The sequence below is a fragment of the Marmota flaviventris genome, chromosome 2 (assembly GCF_047511675.1).
Source record: "Marmota flaviventris isolate mMarFla1 chromosome 2, mMarFla1.hap1, whole genome shotgun sequence".
NCBI classification, from domain to species: Eukaryota; Metazoa; Chordata; class Mammalia; order Rodentia; family Sciuridae; genus Marmota; species Marmota flaviventris.
The window spans coordinates 84,424,959-84,447,165 of NC_092499.1; positions in this window are offsets into that span (position 1 = coordinate 84,424,959).

Consider the following 22,207-nt stretch of genomic DNA (forward strand, 5'->3'; position numbering starts at 1 on the left):
CCTCCTATCTCAGCCTCCCAAGCTGCTGGGATTACAGGCATGAGCCACCACGCCTGGCTGCTCTCACCTTTTCCCTAACAAAATTCACAGCCAATCTAAAATGTAATCATGGCAATCTCAATTTCTTCTGCTACCTTCATTGTTTTTGGTTCTGAAATGATAAACAAAAGATAGAGTGAAGAAATACTATAATATAGAATTTGCACAAGGAAAAATTACAATTCTGCTACATGTAAAAAGCTTTAATATTTGCAAACTTTTGGACATTGTGATCTTCTAAAAATATATCCTAAGTAAATGGGGATATGTACAAAGTGTTATCTGTTAATGGTTTAAAAATGTAAGTAGGCCTCCTAAATTCCTTCCAATTGCAATTCAGTTAAAAAATTGGTTGTATATACATATAGAAAATAGTATATAACTACTAAACAGCTCATTATAGAATAATAATTAAGCTGGATGTGGGTGGCATGCCCCTCTAGTCTTAGCTGAGGTAGAAGGATCTCTTGAGTGCAGGAGTTTGGGGTCAGCCTGGACAACACAAAGAGAACCTGACTCTTCTAAGAAAAGAATAGTGATTTAAAATAGAGGGATAAAATTATGCTATAGTATTAAGTTTTAAAAATTTACAAAACAATATATATATATAGATATATACATACTGTATTAATGTTAGTTTATATGTCAATTAAGAAATAAAAACACACAGGTATGTGTATATGTTTGTGTGTGTGTGTGTGTGTGTTGAAAGCCTAAAAGGTATATAGCAAAATGTTAATGGCAATCTCTGGGTAGTAGATTTTAATTTCTTCTTAATCTGTGGTAGTGATTTTAATTTCTTTTTTTTCATTTCTTTTTATGTTTTGCAATTTTTAAATGACCATATTTTACTTTTATAATCAGGAACAAAATGTAATTAAATAAAGACTCAAACATTGGCCACCTTGACAGCAAACCCAGCAATGAACTCTGAAGTATTTCAGCTATGAACACTTAAGTAATTGGAAACTGGGAGGACCATAAATAGTGGTCACTAGGGGCTACTATTTGAATGAAAAACCCAGAGAGCTTGTTTCAAATCATGTAGACTTTCACATTACTAATATAATTAAAGCAAGTAAATCAGCCTGGCAACATGCCACTCACTTTTCAGACACACGTCACAGCTGTCTGCATGCTCACTATCTTCACCTTGCTCAATTTTTACAGTTTTTAATATGACTATCAATTCCCTTTTTCATAAACCTAACCTATAAATGCCACAACTCCTCTGAGGGATTTCCACAGGCTTCATTTTAGGCTCCACAAGAAAGGATGTAAAAGAGACTTTTCTTTTGTAAAGTGATTCTATAATTCTGTCCAATATCCATCATTTTCAAGGCCAAGTAATCATATTTAATAGATACTAAATTACATTCTGTCAGGCAAGGATTCCCTTGATGATATTAACCAGAGTGGAGGACTGACAGTTGGAGGCCTGAAAGTAAGATATTGCTCTACCAAGGGCTGCCATGCTTTCCTTTGCAGGGGTTGACCCCACTAAGTGCACAGTGGCATAAGATCCGCACCTTCTACACAATCCTCAGCCTTCCCCAAGTTACCCACAGACCAGCCCCCGATTTCCTGTCCTAAAATCATGTTTAAAATTAAATTACTGAGTATATTTTTGACCCTTTCCTTTAAGGAAATTGCCATCATGAATTTATTTTTATAATACTACTCTAGCAAGGCAGCTAGATGTGCAAGACTCTATCTTCTCCATCTCCATGTTATGAAAATGGAAAAAGCTGAGCAATGAAGAAAGCCAGAAGATGCCCTTACTTCTGTGTCGTTTATACAAAGTGTAAGGTTGGAGATGTTTTTCTTGACAGGAAAGATTGTAAGGTCATGATGCTGGATACTGAGCAAATGCACAGGTTTTTCCTTTGAAAAAGGAGAAACTTCTGTATCAGATTTTCATTGGGGGGATGTTCTTGTCACTCTTTTTTTGAGCATCTCTATTGGAGTGGGACTGATTTTGTATATTTTATACCTCAAAGGCATTAAACAAAGACACAAAGGTATTACAAGTAAGCATGTTCTCCAAATAAAAGAAAGTTTTAAGTTTTTGATGCTTCAGCTGTTAAAATAATCCAAGCATAAATTCTTATTGTAAACTGAATCTTCATTCAGTATTCAACTTTGAGCTCATGAATTGTGCCTCAATCTGGTGCTTTATATAAATTAGCTCATTTCATCTTATCCTATGCCAGGAGATTTACTTATCTCAAGGTTACACATAAGAACTATAAGCTGGCTCTTCTTTATTTCTAAAAGCTTAGGATGGCTTGAACTCCAACAACTTGGGTCACACTCTATTATTATTATTATTATTATTATTATTATTATTATTATTATAGGAGGGATTGAACCCAGTAGGGTTTAACCAGTGAGCAACATCTCCAGCCCTTTTAAAAATATTTTATTTACAGACGGGGTCTTGCTAAGTCGCTTAGGATTTCATTAAGTTGCTGAGGCTAGCTTTGACGCGATTCTCTTACCTCAGCCTCCTGAGCCACTGGGATTACAGGTATGTGCCACTACACCTGGCCATACTCAATGCTTGATGCTCAATCTCATGACACAGAATTGGTTGTTATTGTTCTTGTTAAATTAATACCAACCCAGTTGCTACAAACATCAAGCATAAATTGTAAAATTCTTGCCTAAAGAAAAGCTGTTAAAATACTGGAGAGTAGCATAGGAAGGAAGGATAAGGTGGCTAGTGTTTAACATTCTGTAACAAGAAGAAGGAGTACGAGCCAAAAGTAGTCAAAGAAAAATAATTAAACCATTACCGAGATATTTGTTTTATAAAAATTGCACTAAGGGACTAATTCTGTCTGCTTTCTGTCCAATTTTCTTCTCTACTTCTTTTATTTAGCCCTTGGGTTTTTATCTTTCCTTAGCACTTCTTTACTTATTCTTTTATTTTTAAAAATAAGATCTCTTCCTTCTCATTTTCATTTTTGTATCACTCTTTCTTATTCCTCAATATTTTCCCTATGTCAAAGGGGGTATTGGCGGGGGGGAAGAAATCCAGCCTCTGTGCTTTCCCTTTAAGTGTAATAAAATGCAGGTGCAAATGTTGAAGGATCTCGTCCCCCCACATTTCATCGTCATTAACTCCCCTGCTACTCTCTTCTTCTTTACTTCTTCCTTTCCAATAAGTCACTTCCTTCCTTCCAATAAATCACCAAGACTAAAATGTAAAAGCACTTTACCGTATTCTGATACACTACAGTAGTTTAATTTTCATATCAGTCTAACCCAAATTGGTTTCTCATTGACAGAGCTCAGCAGCTGCCTCCTTGCCCGCTGATTCTTCCAAATGGAAAATCTCAGTAAAACCTGTATTTTCATTTATTTCCACTGTGGAAACATTAAGCAAGTTGGAATGTGGTGGTTTCTGTAGATTTTAAAAACCATAACACAATTATTAGAATAACAATTCAAGATTTCCCTCAGAATGAATTTGGTTTCCAAGAGAGTGATGATTTCAAATCTCACTATCAGATCTCCAGTGAACTTTGGTGATTGGGCATGTTAATATACTAACTTTCTTCTTCTCAATGCCTTTATTATTATTATTATTTAGTGTTGGCACTTTTTAATGGTATCATTTTAACATGAATTTCTCCATTTTCCATCCCATTGAATATACAATGTTAACTAATTGCATTTGTGTTGCATTTTGTATTTTTTTGGAGAATTTTCATAGCATCTATTTAATCATCATTAAAACACCACCATTTGACAGGCACTGTTAGGCATGTGGTTCAAATGAAAACGTTGCTCAGCTTCTTTCTTAAGAAGCTGGAGAGAAACCATGGTGACATATGTAATAATTCCACATAGAATAATGTTATGAGTCTCAATAACTTTGTACATATGTATACAGAGAGCACTACATAGATATAGTGTGTATATATACATATATGCATACTACATGTATATAGTTATTGGGTCCCCAATTATAAATTATATTGTTTTCTCATAGAATTAATTGCATTTGTGGTTTCATATATTTCATCATTTGGCAGCTCTCATTAAATTATGAGTTTGGAAAATAGAGATGAAATCATTGGTCTCTGCTTTCTCACCATCAAACACAGTGCTTTGAACATGATAACTATTTGTTCTTCAAGGAAGGAGTGAATGAATAAAATGGAGATATATTTAATTGAGAATTCCAGGAAACCAGGCTCTTTTATATAATAAGGGAAAATAAATGAATTGCTTTTTGATTTATAGAAACACTGTATTCATTTTAATACAAAGCTAATTACTATTGCCACATTTGTTTCCAATTTTTTTTTTTTGTACTAGGGATTGAACCCAGGAGTGCTTAACCACTGACACACATTCCTGGTCCTTTTTATATTTTATTAGAGACAGAGACAGGCTCTTACTGCGTTGCATAGGGCCTCACTAAGTTGCTGAGGCTGGCTTTGAACTTGTGATCCTACAGCCTCAGCCTCCTGAGCCCTGGGATTACAGGGGTACACATACCCAGCTTGTTTCCAGCTCTTAATGATGATGTGACTGTCTGTGATGGTCAAGGTAAGACTTCTAAGAAGGACAAGATTTCAGCACTTCCTTTATTTGGAGGAGTGAAATTCTTCAGGTTGATTTCTCACCTGGTCTTGTTTTTCTTTTCCAACATGATGAAAATTCATGCCTTATTTGGGAAACTATCTTCTTTTTTATCCTTCTATCTTTAATTAGTAAACACAGCTGGCTTGTTAAGTGTGTGTGTTCTTGTGTTCATCAGCTTTCAATCAAATACCTGTGACAAATACCTGACACAATCAACTTTAAAGGAGGAAAGGTTTATTTTGACTCATAATTTCAGAAGTTTCAGTCCGTGTCGAGCCTTTGCTGTTGGGTCCTTGGCAAGGCAGTACATCATGGTGGGAGCAAGTGGCTGAGGAAGTTGTCAGCTTGTGGCAGCCAGGAAGCAAAAATAGAGGCAGAGGAGGGTCCAGGATCTCAACACCTCCTTCAGGGCCATGCCTCCACTTATGGAAGACCTTCCACTGGGCCTCAGCTCTAACGGCTCCAGCACTTCCCAAGAGCATCACAGGCCTGGGACCAAGCCTTCAACACGTGTGACACTGGGGGACCCTTATCCAAACATAGCAGCTGTATTACCATGGCAGTTGCATTCCTGTTTTATGTGTATTTCTTTACGTGCTTGTTGCTTCAATTTCAGCTTTGCCAACCACAATCCTAACTGCATTTGATTGCCTGTTTTGGGGGACAAAGGAAGATCTATTTGACAGAAGGGAGAATATATACTCAGAATCTTTCTTTCTCACATTTAAACTACATGGAAAGCAGCTGGTAAAACTTCTAACTTGGCCACATTTCTAAAAGTTTTTAAAATTAAATTTATTTTTAATTGATATATAAAAAATAACAATTGAATAAAACTATGGGGTGCCGTGTGATATTTCAATATATGTATACAATGTATAATGTTTGAATTGGGTTAACCATATTTATCTCCCCAAACATTTATTATCTCTTGATTTCTAAAAATTTTAATCTGATCTAATTTCTAAAATTCATTCATTTTATTTGTTCTTTGATATGTCATATTAGGAGAATGCTGGACTTCAGGTAGTTTTACTTAAATTCTGAAAGCAAAATGACAATACTTTTTCCTTTTGTGAAGATTCTGCTTAAAGAATTTTTTCTGGGGGGTGATACTCATGAACTTTTTTCCAGGTAGGTTAGAAGAAAACCTTTCGATGCCAATGCTAACACTTTTTCAGTGTTGTGTCAATTTATATGCAATGTTCAGTTACCTTCTATTCCTCTATTTCTGGAAGTTGGGCTTCTCACTCCCACTTATGGGCTTCCCTTGCTTGGGAATGAGGGTCTAATCAGGGGGTTGATGAGAAGCCTTGTGCCCTCTCTTAACTAGAATGAGCTATAGTCATTTTTCTCTCATTTTCCAAGGACAGGGTTTTTTTGTGGGGAAACTGACATTCAAAGCTGACCTCTTTGCTCTAACCCTGTGTCTATTCCCCACTTTCTCCAGGTGAGATCCCTGCTAGCTGCCTCCTCTGTTCTTGCTAGGAGACACCCCTGCTCTTTTGTCCTCAGTGGTTTGCACTGTCTTTTTTGTCTTCTCCCACTGGTTATTGTATTGTTTCTGCTCCCGCCTCCTTCCTAGACAACACTTTTTGTCAACCACTCTTGGCTATGGTCTCTGTGTGGATCTCTGTCACCACACTCAGAAAGGCTCAATTTTTCCTAGATGGTTTTAGCTTTCTTAATTTTTCTGGTTGTGCCATTCAGTTCTGGGTTAGACAGCTAGAGAAACCTACATACTCTATGGGGAAAAGAGAGTGTTTTCTTCACAAGAGAATCAGCCTTTTCGGGATCAATGAAATGATGATTTATTTAAGAATCTTTTAACTGAAATACATGAAGAATCCCCTCTACATCATTTCATCTAGAGGCCAAAAGAGCCAGGAACTTGAGAATCCAGGATAAAATCTTAAAAGGCTTCTCTTTAGTCTTTATTTATTACCAAACTCTCCCTGAAATGTTTACATTCCTTGGCTGATAGATGCAAGAGGGGAAGGAGAAGAAAGCAGCCATGGCTTACGTCTGTGTTGTCTCTGGCTCACCCACCACTGCTCATTGTACTTTGCTGCTTTGCTCTATTTAGAAAAGGATCACCCTTAACACACCAAAGGGGAGCAAGGTACTAAGAAGAAAGAAAAGGCATGCTCCAAGTGGGATGTTTCAAAAGAGTTTAAGAAGATGTAGGCAACTTTAAGGAAACTGACAAAGCATGATAAAATACCCCACAACAAGCAATGTCTGGGAGTATTTACCAACTCCAGGTTTAAGCATCAGATGGAGGAAAAGGCTACCAGAACCCTGAGATGGCTGTGCCATTGGAAACAGCACACGGAGAGGGCTGTGGTCTTTTGCAAAGGAAAGGAGCCACTGCCAACCCTTATTCACATGGTGTGAAACCTCTCACCACACTCTGCCTCTTCCTCCCATCCTCAAGTCTCCTCCCCATCTCTTGCACAGGCCTCCCACTGGCTGAATCAACCAGAAAGTGGAGAAGGGAACTGGGATTATGCAGCTAGGGGAGACCAGCCTCCCAGGGCTCAGAGCAGGGTGAAGAGGGTGGAGAGTGAATCTGGAAGGATGATACTGAAGATTGACTTACCTGGTAATTGCATTCAATTTACCAACTGAGGTCAATTTACATAATAGGAAGGTTTTGCTGCAATGAATAGACTAGGTCAATAAAGTCTCTTAGGAGTTCATACAGCCATTTCCCCCATGATATTATTTTTCTAAAATTGTCAAATAAGGGCTAAAGTTGTAGCTCAGTGATGGAATGCTTGCCTAGCTTGTGCCTGGCTTTAGGTTCAATCCCCAGTACTGCCAACAAACAAATAAATAAACAGTAAAAATAAATAGTCAAATAATATGGTAGGTGGAAGATTATCCACGTCCTTAGGATCTTCTTGGATCTTTGGCTTGAAGTTTTCTTCCCAAAGCCTCTTAGCCTCCAGCCTCTAGGTCTTGCCAAAGTGCTCCTATGGTAGCTGCATTCATGACAAAACGTCAGTTTTCTTTGATGCTGTATTTGGTTGTATTTCTTTCAGCAACTGATATCAAACCACAAACCAACTTTCTCCCCTTCACTCTCTTTCATTAGAGATTAACCTTTATCAGACTTGTCTACTAGTTATTGGAAGCTGTAGAAGAACACCTCCATCCTTTCTCATCCCCCCAACCCCCAACACCCCTTTTGGAAAAATTGAAAAGAGGATCTTTGCATCTTGGGACAGAGAAATAGACTCCAGATGGGAAACTGAGGTGTTGCTGAGTTGAGTGGCAGGAGAGATTCACAGATGTAGCTTCTTCTGAGCTTGTGCAGCTTTGTGTTTCAGCATTTAGTTTGGAGATAATTCAGAGAACTCCATATATATCAGCTCCAAAAGGGGTAAAGAAATGTATATACTCTAATCTCTAGATACAGGTTCATAGAGGATACATTGAAAGCAAAGGATGTCACTAATTTTTATGCATAAGTTCTTTATTCTTATATCCAATGACGTTTTAAAATTTCTCAAGAAGAGGTTTGGAGGTGATACCCTCTCCTCTACATTGTGACACAGTTTCTTGTCACAGCTGTTTTAAAAGATCTATAGCAGGGCTGCCTGATGCTTCTACTGACATCTGCTCTGCAGAGGAAACCTGAGCTGGGCGGTCACACACTCGATGCTGGGACACACTGGGAAAGTCTCAGAGAAGCATGATTAAACTCAGGAAGGAGATTAATACCAACACTGACCCCTGTGCGTGAATGCTAGGGGCCATGGTGAGAAATGCTTCACAATCTGAGAGCTTCCAAAGGTTGCCTGCCCTGCTGAGCCACATGCCAGACTCTCAGGCCATGAAATTGGAGTTCTGCACTGTGCTAAGCAGTATGTTTTTTATGGCTCAAAAGCTAATGTTGTTTGCATTTTTGGTCTATGGGGTTTGGCGTTTCTCTCTCATATTAGAGCAACTGTTTCATCTTGGTACGCCTAGGAAATTCCCTGGTTTTAGCACTGGAAATCTCATCTCCTGGGAATCTCTCACTTGGTCACCCTACTTAGAATCTTGTGACCCTGTGAGATGTGAGGGAAGGCCTGACTGTGTGGCATGACACACCTGAGAGAGAGAACTCACAGAGTTCAGATCTCCATTAAGAGTGGGGCTGCAGCATCCATCCATCCTCACCAGGTCCCCGGGGGCCCATATACTGGGGATACTACTTCTGTCCCATAGAGCACTTTGGGTGGTTGTGGGTCAGCTGAGGTTTATATGCAATTATACATGTTAAAACTTTTTTAAAATTATATATGAAATACTGCTGGAACATAATTATTTTGCTTATCTCAGGCTTTCTTCATTGAGAACCTCTGCCCCTGAGCCTGATCTCTTGACTTTAGGAGACACAAGTAAATTATAAATTATTAAATATGTTAAATAATAATTTAATACATTTAACCATAAACTGATATATTAAAATAATAAATAAACATCTCATGAATCCACTAAACATTCCCTAATTCTCTCCATATATGCTTTATTTATATCATATGCATATGTATATTTCATTTTTAATTCTTCTAAAACTTCTTTGAAAACTCATTATTCTCCTTTGCTCCTGGAGTCCATTTCCTTAATTTGAGAGTTATCTCCTCTCTTGGTGTAGGCTTAGGGCTGATGAAAGTGAGTGAGCTGGTATAAGTTTGCATATCTTGCTCTTTTGCATAGCAACTTAAATTTTGTGTGAGAATTTTTAGTTGGCTGACCCTTTGGGATAGAGTGAGATGCTCAAACTCATTTATTCAGAGTTGGAACATGTTTTTGGTGACGCTTTTCAGACTTTGAAGTCTGTGGGTCTGGTTTGGAGCTATTTAGAGCCATGTAATTTAATGGAGCATCCTGAGAGGCCACAGAAGCAAGGAGCTCAACTCCATTACAAAAGATACAATAAAAAGCACAAGAGCCTGGCATGTAATCCCAGTAAACCCAGCGATTTGGGTGGCTGAGGCAGGAAAATCACAAGTTCAAATCCAGCCTCAGCAATTTAGCGAGGCCCTAAGCAACTTAGTGAGAACCTGTCTCTAAATAAAATATCTGGAGCCTGGTGTGGTGGCCCATGCTTGTAATTCCAGCAACTTGGGAGGCTGAGGTAGGAGGATAGGGAGTTCAAATCCAGCTTCAGCAACTTAAAAACTTGCAACTCAGTGAGAGTCTCTAAATAAAATATAAAAAAGGTTGGGGATGTGGCTCAGTGGTTAAATACCCCTGAGTTCAATTCCCAGTACAAAAAAAAAAAAAAAAAAGAAAAGCACATGTATTTTTCCTTGGTAACTAAAAAGTTTCCAAATAATGTCAACAAAGTTATGTACAGACATGATAAAAATAACTTTCTAAAACACATATTTGTACACTGTATCCCCCTTCATTAAAAAAAATATATATACACATATATACATATATACATACACATATATGTATATACGTGGTGTGTGTGTGTGTGTGTGTGTGTGTGTGTGTGTATGTCAATGGACCTTTATTTTATTTATTTATATGAGGTGCTGAGAATTGAACCCAGGGCCTCACACAGGACAGGCAAGCACTCTACCACCAAGCCACAACCCCAGCCCCCCTTCGTTTTTTATGATCAAGTTTAAATACTTCCCCTAAACATTTACATTTTACTTCCCATTGAGTCAATTGTATTTTAAAAAAGGCAAAAGTGAAGTTCCCTTCTTATCACTATACATGATGCATTTTATACAATTAAGGTCTGATGTCAAACCATTTCCATTGATATAGAGATGATCCCTCAAGGCATTCAGACCATATGTCCAAGGCACTATTTACTCATAATCTGGAAGAAGATCTTTTACTCTCTTGATAGCAGCTTTGTTTAAATTATATTATCCAAAGAAGAAATTTCCAGTAGTAAAATCATAGTACTCAGTTTTCAAAGATACTAATTTGCTATATATTTGAGGGCTCTCATATACACATACATTTAATGCCTTTCAATGATATTTCTTAGCTGTGCAAAGTAATAAAAAGAATTACAGTATATTTCTTCCTAAATGTTTTAAAACAACTTGTTAGACAAGTAAATTGTAAGCCTGAATCAAATGCTTATTTCAAGCTGGCCGCGAAGAGTAAGACCTTTAAGTGTACCAATTCAAGTTTCCCTTTAGGGATTGCATAGGAGAAGTGAATGGTTAATCATTATTAAACTGGATACAAGGGAAAAAAAGTCATGTGTGATTAAAGATGATCAGGCCAGCCAGTCAGCTGGGTGGGTAACCGTGGTCTCCCAGAAGTCCTTCATCTCATTTAGGTCTATCAGGAAAGTGTTCAAGCATTTTAGCAGCAATGCCAATGACTTCCCAAAGGATGTTGTGAATTATATCACATAAAAAGTTCTTTCCCCAAACCAGGTTTAGGACAATTTTTGTTCTCTATGCAAATATAACTTATGACAAGAAGTTATTATCCACTCTTTTTGTTCTAAAATAAGAATTTTTAACCTATTCTTGGATTTAACATGGCTAGCTCCTTCAGAATAAAGCTATGAAATGTTTCTTAACTTAAAAGAATGTTTCAAGATTTGAGAAACAAGATAGACAAATGTAACACTTGTGAGAGTAAATTGCATAAAAGAAATAGTATTAAAGCAGACTGCAAATGTGATTCTGAAATAAGCCAGAAGCATCTAGATCTGTCTATTGGTTAATAGGACATAGTGAACTAGGGCATGGATGGGTAGTGAGGAGTATCTAGACTTTGGGATATCCTGACAGACAGATCCTAATCCTAATTTCTTCTTCTTCAACAATAACAATAACAAAAAAAAAAAACAAACAAAAAAACAAAAAAACAAAACAAAACTACACACACACAGAGAGAGAAAGAGAACCTATTAAAAATATTTTGGAGACTCCCAGCAAATCACAACACGGGACTTTATTTGAATCCCTATTACAACAAACAAGTTATAAAATAAAATTACACCATCCATGAGATGGTTGAAAATTTGAACTCTCATTGGGTGTGTAATATTAACGAATTATTACTTATTTTAAAATTGTAATAGTGGCATTGAGTTGATATGTTAAAAAAAGCAATCTTACTGGTTAGAAATATACAGTGAAAAGTTTACAGGTGAAATGATATGATGTCTGGGATTCACTTCAAACTATACAAGAGGAGGAAGAGTTAGTAGGGACACATATGAAGTGCAATCAGGTCGAGCTGGTCATTGTTGAAGCTGAGTGATACATTTTTGGGAGTTCTTCATGTGAGTCTGCTTATTTGTGATACATTAGACACTCTTTTTAATAGGAAGCCTAAATGAAGTGATGTCAAGGAGACAGTTTCTCGGAGCTCTTGTGTCTTCCTTGCTATCCTGGCCAAACTCCTGTTCTAAAGCCCAGAGGAGCTCTGGGCCCAAAAAGAGCAGGTTAGAGGGCTGTAAGTCAATCCCAGCACGTGTGCTGAGGCCACACTGTCACATGGTGTGAGAGAGACTTTTTCTTTGGAGCATGGCATAAAGGAAGGAAGAAATCACAGCTGGTCACGAACGAATGGCTCTCACTCTTGTTCACTGTATGAAGAGATAACACTCATGTCTCTTTTGGAAATAAAAAATCTTGATGGGCTCCATTGGTTGTGGGTAGAGAAGAGGATGCAAGGGAGAAAGAATATGGTTCCAAGCCTGGCTGGGAACAGAGCAGAACTGTTCTGTTCTGGGGAGTAACTAGCAGTGCTGGTCAAGGCTCGGGAGGTGTTACTGAGTGGGGGTTCTTCTGGAAAGTTGGTGAGTCACAAGCTTCCTCCAAGCTTTAATTATTCGTCTTCCTTGGGTCTTTTTCCCAGCAACATCTCTTTATTTTTTGGGGGGTGGGTGGGTACCGGGGATTGAATTCAGGGGCACTCAACCATGAAGCCACATCCCCAGCCCTATTTTGTATTTTATTTAGAGACAGGGTCTTGCTGAGTTGCTTAGCACCTGGCTGTTGCTGAGGCTGGCTTTGAACTTGTGATCCTCCTGCCTCAGCCCCCCAAACTGCTGGGATTTTAGGCGTGCTCCACTGTGCCCAGCCTCTTCCTTCTTACTTTACACTCTCTTCTTCCTTTTTGCTTTCTTTTTCTTCTTTTCCACAGAGGGTTCTCTGAAGAGTGAATTCTTTGCTTTGTTTTACTGTGGTCTCTGACCCTGCAACAGGCTTGAAATGAGACTCTGGCATTTCTTATTCATTTTGGCTGAAGATTTGCTTTTTTTAAGTTGTTTCACGGACACATCAAACATAATAGGAATCTTGGACTTTCTAGGCCAGCAGCTCAAGGAAGGTGATGGGAAGGCAGGAAGAGGTGGCAGAGAGAAAAGAATGTGGAGAGAGGAGAGTCCAGCAGTCAGGCTGGAGGCTAGGACACAACCCAGGAGAAATAGCTGTGCCTGACATTCAATTTGATATTCTTTCCTAATTTATGTTTTTAATACTTCTTTCCTTCATCATCCCAGTAAATGACAACCTCATCCCTCTGGTTGTGCAAGTCAAAAACCTGCTTCATTCTTCCTTTCTCATTCTTTCACACCTGCATTTGATCCATCTGCAAATCCTGTTGGCAGACTTTCAATATACATCATAACCCAAAGGTTCCTCACTGACACCATAGCTGGGACACTGCTTCCAGACACTAGCTTTAACGCAGGTGTCGTAATAGATTCCAAATGATATTGCAGCTTTTACCTTTGCCTCTTTCAGTCTCCTCACAACCCAGAAGCCAAATAATCCTTTCAAATGGCAAGTTAGATTGTATTATGGTTCTCTCTATCCAGCGCCTGCAATGGTTTCCCAGTTTACTCTGAGTACAAGCTAGGGTTGTCACACTGGCCCAGTGACCTGTACAATCTACTTCCCACATACCCCTCACCAATTACCCCCTTGAGTACAATGTAGCTTGGCTTTTTCCTTATTAGTTCCCTCCACAGCCACGCTGGCCTCCTGCTGTCGTACCTGGGGGTCCTACACTTGCGGCCTCCTATGCCTTGGTCTTCCTTCCTCCAGACATGGGATAACTTTAGCACTCTAACATCTCCTTCACAGCTTTGCTCAGGCCAGGTACAGGGGAGATAGGCACTGGTTTCAAGCAATGAGGTGGTAAGCTAATAATACCAAGAACTTAGTGGAAATGGACATTTCAAATGAGAGGTGATAGTGGAACTGGAACCCCTGGGGAGACTCAGGGGAACTTTCTGACCTCCCATGACAACATGAGACATTTTATTTGAATATTAAAGTGAGGGCAGAAACAGAAGTTTGGAAATATTTGGGAATATTTGGTTACTTTCAAAAATTCATATTACATTTTCAGAAAAAAAGATACTTTATAATTTTGGACATTAATACACCTGCTAGTTTTGCATTTTTTTCATAAAAAGATTTAACTATTTGGAGTTAGACATCTGGTAACCCTAGTTACTAGTTTAAACAGAGTAAGGATAGTCAATGCTCTATTCCAGATCTGTTCAACATAAAAGAGTCTCCAGGTTGAAGATGGGGGTGAGGGTAGGGGTGGGCAGCATAAAGGCAGGTCCTGTGACATGCTGAAGACATCTAGGGGTGCTGTGGACCACACCATTCTGAGGGTATTAAGGCTGAGGCCAGAGGCTAATGTCTGTCTGTGTGTGTACGTGGCTGGGAGAGGTAAAAGGGGAAAAGAAGAAAAATCACACTTCAGCTGAGTGTGGCCCTTGTCTCCTACAGAACAGGTTTAGAGTAGGCTCTTCCACTAGGCTTCCTGCGTGTGGAGTCTTGGGTGAATTATCTAACACCCCAGGTCCTGGTCATCTAAATGTGCTTTAGGGCCTATTCTGAAATTAAATGGCCTCTCAATGTAGCCCCTGTGAAAGGTTTGTCACAGCACTAGCAGTAAATCCTCAACAAATACCAATTCTATTTTCTTCCCATACTGAATAACTTGTACACTGATAAACAAGTGACAAATTATTCCCTAATAAATTGGCTTTAGCATTTGGTGGGATAATCCAAATTAAAGTCTTGACATGTTAAGTAAGCATACCAATTTAATATTAATCCAGTTCCAACCACAACCTGTAGATGTCTTTGTGAATCTTCTTCTGTACCCAGTTATGGATAAAGCTACAGAAAACAGTTCAGCTTTTGGTTAATGATTATTCATAAAGTACCAGGGTCTGTGCATGAGAAGGGAACACTGGTCACTGTACCCACTTAACCATCCCCTCTACCCACCAGAGGGCAAGTGGATAAGACATTGCTCAAATTTGCCCCTTTAGATGCATCCACTCTCAGCCTTGCAGCGGGGATACAAGCACAGAGCAAGGGACTCTATGTGGAGAAGCCAAGTCCATACATCCTTCTGACGCCCCTGACTCCTTAACCAGGATGGGATCTTCAGGTCAATGTCCATTCAGAGCTGTTATGTGGGACACATTCTGTAGGAAGCTGTTCTTTTTTATGGGACATGATATAACATATGATTGACTTAGGTATCAACCAGTTAAGAGAGAGCTTCTGCCATATCTTGTTGCATGGGATTAAATACTTCTATTTCAACAGACACAAGCAAAGCAGAAGAAATAACTGTTGAAAAGGTGAGGGAAGTGAATTTAATGAATTGTTTCTGTAACATTTTTAAATGACATTTTCTACTCCTTGAAAATAGGATTCCTTAGAACCCCATAAAATGGATCCAATTATATGCTCATGAATTGAAACAGCCTGTGCTCTCTCAGGCTATCTTATGTGACATAAAAAGCTTCTGATGATAATTAATTAATTAATTTTTAAAAAAAGCTTTTGGTGAATAGTGTGAAATGGAGTGGGTGTAGGTGAGCAAGAAGAGGCAGGAATGAATCTCCCATCTGCATTCCATTTCATTTTGGAGAGAATAAAATCAGTATTGGCTTTATTTGGAGCTAAGGTCTCTGTACTTTCTTCCTGACAAATGATCGGGATGAGTTGAGTGGAATGTTGTTTGGCATCTTACTTTCTGGATTGCCTCAGCCTCAGTCCCTTGAGCTTAGGACTGCCTGGGCTCCTTGAGCAACCCTGAGTAGGTGGTAAGCAAGGCTCTTTCTTCTCCTGGAGTTGCTGTGCATCTGTTTTTTTTCTGTGCTGCTGCTTGTCTGTGGCTGATGGCAGTGATCTTGTGTGTGTAGCGAGTGGTTTATAGAGGAGGAGAGTGAGACAGTGTCTGTGTGTTCTATTATCCTGGGCTAATGATGATCTCATTCCCTTGGAGACATGAGTGGAAGCTATTAACTGCGGGGAGTCTGTTGGGGCAAAGGTACCTGAGGTCAGCCAGGAGATGAGAAGGAAAAAGACACAACATTTGAAGACATAGATGAAGCAACTGGATATTAGCTCAGGAAGAAGCCTTGGAGCCAATGGAGGTCAGAGCCTGGATCAGAATCACAGCTGTGAGTGGGATTATCTGGGCCTTGCTCTCCTTCAATAGGTAACCATGTATCCTGGTGTTCTCAGGATACACCTGGTGTAGACCTGCTGCCCAGGGCAATTAACAGCTGTATCTCTTTTCACTCTTATCAGGGTCCTGATTTGGATGGTAAATTAGATTGTCGCCTTTCCTATTCATCTCACTAAATAGTCCATCAGCATCCCAAGATGGTGCTGTGCTGGACAGTCATATAAAACTTCTTCATGACCAAGAAACCTAAGTTGAGCAAGGGTTTTCTTTGAGAGGCAGTGGGTTTCCCAGTTCCTACTAGATGTTTAATTTTTATCCAAATATCGATTGTTCTTTCCCTCCTGTTTTTCTAGCTAATTTTTTTAAATCAATATTAAGTTATTTATTTTATTAAGTTATTAAGTTAGTTCTTTTTCTGGTAAAAAAATGAACTTTATTCCTGTATTAATGGACAGTCAACTTGTTTCCTCTTTATGAACAATGTATATACTTCTGGCTTATTGCATTTATTTGTTAACTCATCTTATAAATGAAGAAATCACAGAGGGAAAAAGAAAAAAAAAAGAAATTAGAATGGGTGCTAGAGTTAAATGAGATAATGCACATAAAAGTATTTAATATGATACCTGGTACAGAATAATTGTTGAATAAAATGGCCCCTATTATTATTATTATTTAAATATTATTAATTCCATAAATCCTGTCTCCTTTCGTCTGGGAGCCCTCATCTCTGGGCCTTCTGACAAGTGGAAAGCAGGACTTTGGGACCTCATATCCTTTCATGGTCATGGGCAGGCCTATGGCTGGTCCGCATAAAGTGTCTTCCTAAAGCTTCACTTGGGACCTCATGAGGGTTCTAGGTGAAGTCTAGTTCAGCTCCCAATTTCAAAATGGATCTGTTAAGTTATTAAATTCCATAGGGGCCAAAATACTATTTGAATATCATCATTGAGACATTAGATTTTTTTCCTCATATCTAAAGTGTAAGGTTCAACATACCCACAGAAGTGAGGTTGTGAGAGAGGAGGATGAGAATGGTCCTTTGAGATAGATTTGGAGGTTCTCTCACAGAGACAGGAAGGGAAGGTGAAGGGTAAAGAGCTGCTACAAACTTTTGTGTTTGGAAATATGGTTTTCAGATGTTCTTTCCAGCCAGAAATTGACAGTATGATAAAAAGTCAGCTGTCCGACCTCAAATGAAGGTGCCCACCTGCCCCCTCAATATTTCTCTGCAGTCTTGGGCTTCCAAAAGGAGCTACCTCTGGATGAAAACCAATTTTTCTCTGAGCTGCTTTTGTGTTTTTCTTAAAAGCTTTGAACGTCGTGGCAAAAGATAAGAAAGGAAGGTTTTGCTCCAGATGTGCAACGTTTCCCAGAAAAAGCAAGATCTAAAAGCCTTCTTTCTCTACCACCTGTCCTGAGGCAAAAGAAGGATTTGGCCCCACATGAGAAAGCGTATTAAATGAAACACTGAACGTGTCAGAATTGTCTGTCTAGTTCCTGTCCTGCAAAGGCACGTCCTGACAAGCTGCTGAGTCTCCCGGACCATAAGCCAAGAGTGACAGGACAGGAACTCAAAACAAGGCTGCCTAGAAGTGAGGTTTAAGGAGCCACCAGGAGGAAAGGGAAGATGCTACTTCTACCCAACACAGAAACAGGAAACATGTCAGTAGACAGAGAGGAATAAAAGGGATAACAATGGAAGACCCACTAACTACCTTTAATCTTTTCCACTTCTAGAAGGTTTACAGAATTTAAAACAAATAACAGGGAAAACATAATCTAGACTTTAATAAGAACATGTCAGTAGGTGGCTAACCATGTGCCTACTTAGTGCAAGTTCAAAGGCTATAGGAGAGATAGCACAGATGAATTAAACCTACTGAAACCAAAGCAAAAATTCCATTTTGGTCTTAAGTCTTATTGTTTTTTCAACCAGGGTCTAAGAAAGGGAACCAAATCACTTTGAGTTTCAGCAACTTTCTTTCCTATATTTGAATTAATGCATATAAAAATGGTTATTGGCAAAAATGAGGAAAGGAAGAAACAACAAGTCTCATTTGACCACACTGTGGATGTCAAAGAAAGGTTCTTTGTAGGTGAAGTGACTTGCAACTGTGTGAGGGAGAAGTAGCACAATAGGTTCATCATTGTCACTGGGTTGAAAGATTGGTGGACCTAACTTGGTAAGTGCTAGGCACTGCGATTATTGTAATACACAAATTTCATTTAATGTTCACAACAGTCTGATTAATTTGTTTATCTGTTTTGCAGATAAACCTAGAGTTCTGAGAATCATGGTCAAATTCTTTATCCAGAGTGGCAAAGCCACAATTTGAACAAAGATAGAAGAACCAATGTATTTGCTGTTCAGTGAGTAGGCATATTCTTGTGTAATTTAAACTGAGAGAGAGTTCTGAAACGTTCTGCAATGGGGATAGAATTGGTTCCCTATTGAACCAAAGCCAAAGGTCCCTTGGTGCAACAGTATGCAAAGGATCTGTTTCCTTACCTAGGAAAGAAGCACCCAGAGAAGGAGAGACCAGAAAGTCACAGAAGGACAAGTGTGTGTGCACCATTAATGCTATGGATCAATGGGTCCCTCCTGGACCACACAATGAAAATCACCAGAGTACTTTCAGAGTACCCCAGATCATTCTTCTGTGTTAAACTTGAGAACCCAAACTATTTTGAGTAGATTTTGTTCCTTAAAATCTTACAATGACTCTGATTGACCCAAAGCCCCCTCTGCTTTCCATCACCTTTTCTAAGCATAGAAATACTGAGATCAATTCAGGAAAAAGGTAATGAAGAGAAGGAAAATGCCAAGAAGGAATCTGAACTGATGGCTTCTCCTCTTTCCAGACCTGCTAATTGACATTTTTGCAGCTATTTTTGTTCAACATTATCAGACTTTGCAGAAGGAATACAGAATCTTATCTCTGGGATATTTGCAAAGTGGATACATAGCCACTTACCAGAATGACTCAAGTGTAAATCCTTCTGCCTGCTGATCAACAGGCCCTATTCCAAAGATTTTATTTGTAAGACACCACACAAAGTTCCCTGCTATATGTGCATGTTCTCTCTTCTAGAACCAATAAAAGGGTACATGCTTTGCTTATTCTAAAAGACATTTAATTCCACACATGGCCAGAATGGAATTATTTATGATGGGAAAACAGAGAATCACTCTTTCTCTTTGACTCATACTTTGTCTTGGACATTTTGTGATTTAATGGATGAATACTCCTCTTCCGAAAAACTGAAGATGTTATGACAAACTGTCGACCCAAAAAGGATTAATCCCAGGTCAGGACGGCACAGGACAGTCCTTCTTGACCACAACTAGTCTTACAGGGAAAGGATCCTTTAGCTTCTAAAGCTAAGAGAGAGGTTGAAGTATTCTAGTCAATTCATTCTGCCATCCATTTGGAACGAAGGAAAAATAATCATTAGTATGGGAAGCTGAAAACTTTGATTAAAGTGTTGATTTTAATTTTTGATTTTTTAAGAGATGCTTGACAAATATGCTAATGAAGGATAATGGCACATCCACTCATTGAAAATATCATTTCTAGAACATTTTCTCCATGACAGGCATGGTGCTAACCACTGAAGATAAAGTAGTCCTCACCCTCATGTTCTACTTTATCTTTCCTAGGCTCCTTTCTTTAGGAAAATACTCAATTGCATTTTTCAGAGCTAGCTGTTTACAACTGAGTTGATTCTGTCACCTAAGGCCTGATCTGAAGGAATTGCTGTATTAAGACCCTTCCCTTTCCCAGCAACCCTACCCCATCTACCCAGAAACACATCATTTTACCAAATATCCAGGATAGAGCTGAGGTTCCTACTTGGAGTACCGAATTGAGGGTTCATTATAACATTTTTCATCTTGAAGAAAAGCTTAAGTGCTAAAAGCAAAATAAATATCATACTATAGAGTTATCAAATTTCATACTAATGATCATATAGAGTATGTAATTTATATTAGTCACATTATTATTCTCACCTGTGGTCCAGGATGACATATGTAAACTAAAAGTTTCTACAACCGAAGGCAAAGAAATAGTAAGAAATCAAATAAAAGCATATCTAGAAAATTCCATTGGTAACTCTTAGGCTTCACAGTTAACACGGAGCCTGAGAGGCCAGGATGATATCTCAACCTCCTACAACAACGATTATATTAATCTCTGGGGAGGGGAGGGCTGAGGTGAGGGAGGACAACAGTTACAGTCCTGTAGCAAACCAAAGAGAATCCAGGCCTGCTTTTCCAACCTCATCCTATCAGCTCAAAGCGGATTTGCTGTGTCATTTTCTCAAGAATATTGTCTAAGATGATGGCCTGTTTATTTATATCTTAGATTTATGGATCTGCTTTTTTCCAGAAGACTTTTCTGAGAAAATTTAAACATGGTTTAACTCTCTTTTTCCTGACATTGTCACCTAGCTAAAATGAGAGTGAGAGAGTCACGTGGTCAAGCGTGCAACAATAGTCAAGGGGCCACAACCAGCTCACCTGTTGCCACAGTCTGGCTGGGCACAAATGCCGCAGTCTGGCTGGGCACACAATCACGAGCCACCACACAGCTTGTAGATTCAAACAGCAGCTCTTTATTTCCGAACTCACACCAGCCGTCTACAAACACGTTCTGGGGAAATCCACGTTCTCTGCCCAAATCCACCTCCACTGGGCTTCTGTCTCCCAAAAAATACTGTCTGAATCCCGTGAGAACTCAAGGGGAACTCAGGCAGCAGGATACGCCCCATTCCCAGCAGGAATAATCTTAAACCTGGAACACCCTAAACCCGATTATCCTAAACCGGGAACACCCTAATCCCGGATCCGCCCTGGTCCTTGAGCAAGGTCACCTAACTGCAATGTCACTGCAAAATGTCCTATTTCCACGAGTCCTTCCACTAAGCAACATGGGGTACGCTGGCAAGGAAATTGTCGTACCTACTTGGCTAATGGCTCCCAGCAACCTGTCCCATGCATTTATCCTGCAAGTTGATGCATCTTTTTTGGAAAGAAGCACTTGACAACAATTTTCAGCTAGCTCCAATGTGCTGTTTATTGTTCTCTATTACATTTCCCTGTTTGCTCCCAACTCAGTCTCTGGGGGACATTATTTCCCCCTTTATCCCCTGTGTTTCTTTCTCATCCTGTCCAGCTTCTCATCTGGGCTATTTTCCTCTTCCCAAACCTTTAAGCATGTAAAAAATTCAAACTTTTCTGGGCACTCTTTGAAACTACAAATCAAATATTTTAAAAGTCAGCTCAACAAGCTCTCTTCACTGAAAAATAAAATAGAATAAAAGAGAAGGATTAGTGGGCATGGGGAAGAAAGTTCTATAATGTGGCAAGAAATACCAGGATTTTCTCAGAGGAATCATGGAATTCAGAAACTACAGAACTTGCTAAATTTATTTCTCTCACAAATCTTCAATATGGATGATAAAATGGCCAAAGCCGTGTTAATTATTTGTGTTTGTCTGCGTAAGTTTGTGGATGCAGAAAGATCCAGGTAAGGGCACCTATAATTACAAGTTTAGCAGTTGGTAGACTCTTTTTTTTTTTTTTTTTGGTGATTATTTTTCTTTCCTCTTTACAGAAGTCAGACTTCTAGAATGTTCTGTGGTTGGGTCACCCAGTCACAGATGAAACAGCATGTGTGTTCATATTTGGGAGAGAATTGTTCACTGCACTCCCTGGTGATTACCTTTCATTAAATATTGTTGTGATTATCAGTTTAGCATGAGATTCTAAGGGCAATGGGGAAACTCCAGCAGAGAACCAACTGCCTTGTGAAACTGTCTCTCTCCTAGATTGGAAGTCTGGGCCATCTAGCCTCTGCAAGCCTTTTGGCTCAGAGCCTTTTATGGCTATCCTGGTGCAGATACATTCATGGTAAATCTGAAAGTGAGCAAAATTGGTAGAAGAAGGAACAAACAGAGTCCACAGAAGCTGATTCTTCAGTGAAAGGATTATTGGGCATTTGGGATGTTTTACCTTCATATCCCTAGTGCCTCGTGTAGTGCCTGGCATATAATAGACACCTAAGAATTGTTGCGTGGGTGATTGAATGACCCTGAACGATGTGCTAAATGGCATTGC